The following is a 6,219-nucleotide window of genomic DNA, read 5'->3' as shown; positions in this document are numbered from 1 at the left end:
TGAAAATTTTATCTTTGCCAGGGATACACAGCTTGTTAGTAGTGAGCTGTGACCATAATCTGGGACTTCCGGTTTCTGATTTACTGCTTTTGGCTTCTGTAAACATTCTACTTCCTTAAATATTGATTTTGTACTCAACCTCTCTTTCTCCCAGCATGTGAGTTTCCTCCTGAACTCATTTCCACGTCTGCCAGCTTGGACTTCATGGTCAGTCACTTTGGTGGCCTAAACCAGCACCCTGAGAATTATTTTTTTTTTTAAGATTGGCACCTGAGCTGACATCTGTTGCCAATGTTTTTTTTTCTTTTCTTCTTCTCCCCAAAGCCACCCAGTACATAGTTGTAGGTCCTTCTGGTTGTGCTATGTGGGAATGCCACCTCAGCATAGCTTGATAAGCAGTGCCATGTCCATGCCCAGGATCCGAACCAGCGAAACCCTGGGCCACTGAAGCAGAGCGCGTGAACTTAACCACTCAGCCACGGAGGGGCCCCTCTCTGAGTACTGAACTCAGTCGTTCTACTGTTTCTGCTTCACCAATTCGCAAGTCGAGTGAAACCCACCATCTCTTACACACTTTCTTCTGGGTTATTCAGCAGAATGATAGAAAAATTCTATAAATATGCCAGCTGACTCCACTGAAGATGTATGATTTCTAAACTCAGGCATTCATTCCTGTTTCGCTTTTTCAGATTTACCTGGTGACCTTTACACTCGTTTTTATTGTTCTCCTCAACTTTATAGTCCCTCCTTCACACCCCTACTTTCAGCAGATGGCTTTGCCTCTTACTCTCTAGAGAAAATATTTGTCATCAAACTTCCTCTTTTTTCCATCTCTGGACTTAACTCTTATGGCATATGTGTTTCCCTTTATCACAGAGGTATACTTCCTCTCCAAGGCTAACCTTATCCTTGTACTATATCCCAGTGTGTTATCAATGCATAATAAATTTCCCCAAAGCATAGTGAATTAAAACAATAATAAGCATTTATTACCCTCACAGTTTCTATGGGTAAGGAATTCAGAAGTGGCTCAACTGGGTAATCCTGGCTTGAGGTCTTTCACGTGGTTGCAGTCAAGATGTCAGCCAGGGCTGCAGTTTTCTGAAGACTTGAGTGAGGCTGGAGGATTTGCTTCTAAGGTGGCTCATTTACATGTTTGGCAAGTCAGTGTTGGGTGTTGGCAGAAGGCCTCAGTCCTTCCCCGTATGGGATTCTCCACAGCCTGTTTGAGTGTCCTCACAATATGAAACTGCCTTTCCCCAGAGTAAGTTGAGAGCAAGGTAGAGGCTGTAAATTCTTTTGTGATCTAGCTTCAGAAGTCACACTCTATCATTTCCACAGTATGCTTTTGCTTACATACTGGTGAGCCCTTTTCGTCGTGGGAGGGGACTTCTTAGGAGCATGAATACCAGGAGGCAAGAATCATTGGGGTCCATTTTGAAGGCTGGCTACACACCCAACTTCTGTCCTCCGATATCCTCTGTAAGTTATTCCCTCTTTTCTCTTTACCTTAATTCTATTTGTCTTTAAATCTTTTTTTCTTTATATTTTTCTTGAGTAAATAGGTTGTCTTTATTTTTTTCTCTTCTTCTCCCCAAAGCCCCCTAGTATGTAGTTGTATATTCTAGTTGTGAGTGCCTCTGGCTATGCTATGTGGGACGCCACCTCAGTGTGGCTTGACGATTGGTGCCATGTCCGCACCCAGGATCGCAACTGGCGAAACCCTGGGCCGCTGAAGCAGAGCACGCAAACTTAAATCATTCGGCCTGCCCCAATAGGTTGTCTTTAATCTTTAACTCTTTAAGCTACAAAAATGCTAAGGTTCCTTTCATTATTTAAAAAAGCAAGTACTCTGTCCCCCACATTGATCAGGATTTGGTTGCAGAAAACATCCATTTGAGCTAGTCTAAACAGGTGGGGACTTTGTTATAGGGCATTAAATGAATCACAGAATTGTTGGGAAGGCTGAAGATACAAACTAGGCTGGATGCACAGAAATAACTCCCAAAGACTGCTCAGGGAGCTGCTGCTGCTACTGCAGTTAGGAAGCTGCCACTGCCACTTCAAGAAGCACACTCCTCTGCCACCGTCAGCATCCCTAAATGCATGCGCTGCACCTGTCGTAATCCCTGCTGGCTTTAGAATCGAAGTGATAGAGTAGTGCATCTGGTTGACAGAAATTAAATCACATCTGAACCCTAGCTGCAAGGGAATGTGGGAAATGTAGTCTTAGCTTTCAGCTTCTGCGTGCTCGAAGAGTGTACACATAGAGCAAACCAATACGTAGAACACTCCACACTCCCTCTCGAGCTATTGCGTGCTTGCTGCTTCCCTTCAGTGCCAGATTTCTTGTCAGAATTGTCTATATTTGGTCTCCAGTTCCTGCTTCCTCCTCAATCCATCGCAGCCTGCCCACTCGGTTCTGTCTCCACTCAACCTCCTCATTTGCAGGACCAGCGATCTTAGTCCTACTCCCTTGGGCCTTCGAGGAGAAGCAGGTTATTTCTTGTGCTTGTGGTAGGAGCCATATCAATGTTAGGCACAAAAGAATTTCTCCAGGCCACTTTCCTCAAACAGGCCTTGGAGGTGCTTAGAACCTTGAGCTTCGGTAGGTTCACCTAGGCCTGCTCTTCCTCATACATAACCTAGGTTACTGATGTCGCTTTTCAGTCTGTCTTGTCAGAATTCTTCACCCTCAGTCACCACGTCCTGGCATTTCAATACCTGAGATGACTTCTGAAGCTAACCAGTTCTTTTTATCTCCGCTACCACTGTCTTATTTCAGATAGTCATCCCTGCCTAGACGATTCCAGCAACCTCCTAAGCAGTCTTTCAGCCACCAGGTTTTCCCCATTTCAGTTTATCCCCCACCTCCCTTAGCACAGCATTCAGGATATTTAGTAACCTGTTCCCAGTTTACCGAATAGTAATAGCAAAGGCTTTTTGAGCACTTGGTATGTGCCAAGTACTTTATATGCATTATCACATTTAATTCCATGTAAGTAGATATTAGGTCCCCATTTCGTAGATAAGGAAACTGAAGATTATAGAATGTACAAGATCTGGACCAGAGTTACTTAGTTACTATATGGAGGAACCAGAACTGGAGTCAGGTCTGCTACCCCCAAAGGCAGTATTCTTAATCCCGCTGTATTTTACAATTGCTCCAGCCCCCTCTTTCCCCACCCTGTTCATAGTCTAGCCATGGTGAACTCACCATCTCTCTAACACATTGTGCTCTTTAACGACCATACCTTGGCACATCTTGTTTCCTAAAGTGCACTTGTTCCCTCCCCTTCCCAAGGCTTTTCTGCTTAGCATATTCCACCCTCAAGTTGCAACTCAAATGTTATCTCATTGGGTAACTTTTCCAGGCTCTCTGCTTTAGGCTCCTACTGTCCTCTGTTCATGCTATTTTTAATGGCATTTATTGAGTTGTGTTGTAATTATCTTCTAAATGCCCGTATCAGGGTTTAGAACAGGAACAGAAACCGCTCTTGATATCTCAATATTTTAAGAAAAAAATTTAATACAGAGAATTATCAAGTGCTTACAGAATCATTTGAATAGCTTGAAGAGCAGGCTAAAGCTGGGGCCTCTAGGAATGACTCCCAGAACACTACCAAGCTAACCCACCAAGGGAGCTACAGCCTCTGAGGACGACTGGCATGCTGAGTTTAGGAACATAGCACCAGGCCTACAGTGCAGGGATCCGGAAGCTGCCACAATCTCCGCAACATAGAGAGTATCAGACTTTTTGCAGAGCTACTGACTAATGTAAACATCCAAATGCATAGTCAGCAGGGGAAGGAAAAAGGAAACTGGGTAATCAGGACCTGGAGCATTGAGAGTTTACCCTAGGGTATATTGGGGTTTTTGAATGTTTGCTTTTATAAGATTGAGGTCAGTTTTTTTTTTTTAAGGAAATGAGTTACTTTCAAAATTCACAGAAAAAGGTACCACATGCCAACCTCCCCCTGCTCCTTAAAAAAAAGCCAAAAGTTTGTTGGTACAGTACTTGAGTACTAAGTGGGCAGGGGCAGGCAACAACTACTTGAGAAAAGTGGTTATGAAAGCAGTTGAGAGAGGTGACGTTGAACTTGGAGTCAGTACAGACTTATCTTGAGTCCAAGACCAGCCCTGTGACCTTGGAAACATCAGTTCAACTTTCTGTGCCTCATTCCTCTCTTCTATGAAGTGAGGAGATTGAACTAGATGACCTTCAAGCTTCGGTCCAACCCTAAAATTTTGGTTTTTTAGTTTCAGTTGAAAAAAAGCATTTATTAAAGCAAAGAGGAGGAAGATTGCGCAACCATTTCTAGGGCTTGCTTTACTTTTGATCATTCTGTAAAATTTTCCTGTCAACCTTAAAATATTCTCTGAGGCCATTCAGATGAGGTAAGAGAAGCTGTGGGGGAAGAAAGTAACCTAGAAAGTGGAGGGGTTTGGCCTTCACCATATTGAAGCAAATGTCTTTTAAAACACACAGAGCAGCTTCGGAGTTCCCTTATTTCCCAATTTGAGGTTTTGGTTAATCTGTCCCCAGGAGTTAAGGGGGAAAGAAGTTCTTCAAAGAGCCATCACTGATTCTAGGAGCTAGAAGGGCCCATCACAACCTCAAAAGCCAGGCTTGTGATAAAAATGCATTAAAAGCGTCCTCTGGGCCAGAGATTAAACAGAGATTCCCCAGGTCCCTGCAACCTCCTCTGGGCTGTTTGAGGTGCTTGCTGTATTTTTTGGCCTATTTTTTTTCCCTTCAAGACTTGTGCTTCATTCTCTTGCCTCTCTGATGTAAACTGCTTTTCAGAACACTATTTCCAGACAAACCTTCAGATGTTAGCCAAGGGTCAGTTTGCCAATACTGTTTTTTTTGTTGTTTCCCTCAAAATAGGAGACACCCGGCAGTGACTGGTGCCGTCTTCAGAGAACGCTGTGGTGTTACAGGAGCCCTTCATTCCTCCCCTGCTAATATGCTTTCTTCATTTGCTTCAAAGCTTGTTTACCGATTCCAGCTTAGTCCCTCGGCTCTCCTCCCTTCACCCCGCCCCCTGTGCTGTGCATTTCAAAAGGTAGAGAAAAATAAGAGCTTCTTCGCAGCCCTCTCCAGCGAAGACTGCAGACTCACCAGGGCCAATATGTCAAATTGTATAGCCTTCACCAAACCTCTGCACAGAGATATTTCAGGTTAGCAAAAGAAAAAGCCACTTAACATATAACACAGCCTCTTCTCCAAGGGCTTCTGACAGACAGACGGTGGCCCCAGGATTGCCTCTCCTTGGTGCAGAAAAAAAGAGAAGAGTGAATCAGCAGGGTTTTAGCCCTTAGCCAAAGATGATACAAACCCCAATGTCACATCTCTCACTACATGCAGCCAAATGAAATGGGACGTACACATGAAGATATATTCTAATGACAGCCCTACCCTCAGGCCATTTATAGTCAAAGGCAGTGTTTCTCAAAGCATAATCCAAACATCACCTACATCATAATTACTTGAGTGATTATTTTAAAATGCAGATTCCTGGGCTTTGGTCCAGATTTCCTGAATCAGAATATCTGGAAGCAGCATACAGGAATCTATTTTTCACAATACACCTCATGTAATTCTTATGTACAATAAAGTTCCTGAAACCACATATTACTTTGAATAAAGGCTTTTTAAGAATTTACAAGGAAGATAATTACACTATTTGAGTTTTTAAGGACCCAGGTCCTTAAAAAAAATCCACACACTGATTACAAAGTAAAGAGTATAGCATGGTAGTGATTAAGAACATGAGAATAATAAAGGTATCTGAATCATAAGATCATTGAAAGGTATAAATAAGGGAAAATGCCCTAAAGTTTTGTTTTTTTTTTTTTGAGGAAGATTAGCCCTGAGCTAACATCTGCCACCAATCCTCCTCTTTTTGCTGAGGAAGACTGGCCCTGAGCTAACATCCGTGCCCATCTTCCTCTACTTGATATGTGGGACGCCTGCCACAGCATGGCTTGCCAAGCGGTGCCATGTCCACACCCGGGTATCCGAACCCCCAAACCCTGGGCCACCAAAGCAGAATGTGCGCACTTAACCGCTGTGCCACCGGGCCGGCCCCTAAAGTTTTTAAGAGTTAACAGTGAGGCACTCAATGCATCTTAGCTGTAATGAGCCAGCTGAGGATACCTGATGACAGGAAGTACATGCAACACAACATTATCCCCATACATTGTCTTAACTCC

This window comes from Equus asinus, chromosome 22 (genome assembly GCF_041296235.1).
Source record: "Equus asinus isolate D_3611 breed Donkey chromosome 22, EquAss-T2T_v2, whole genome shotgun sequence".
NCBI lineage: Eukaryota > Metazoa > Chordata > Mammalia > Perissodactyla > Equidae > Equus > Equus asinus.
Note: the sequence above shows the minus strand (reverse complement) of the source record.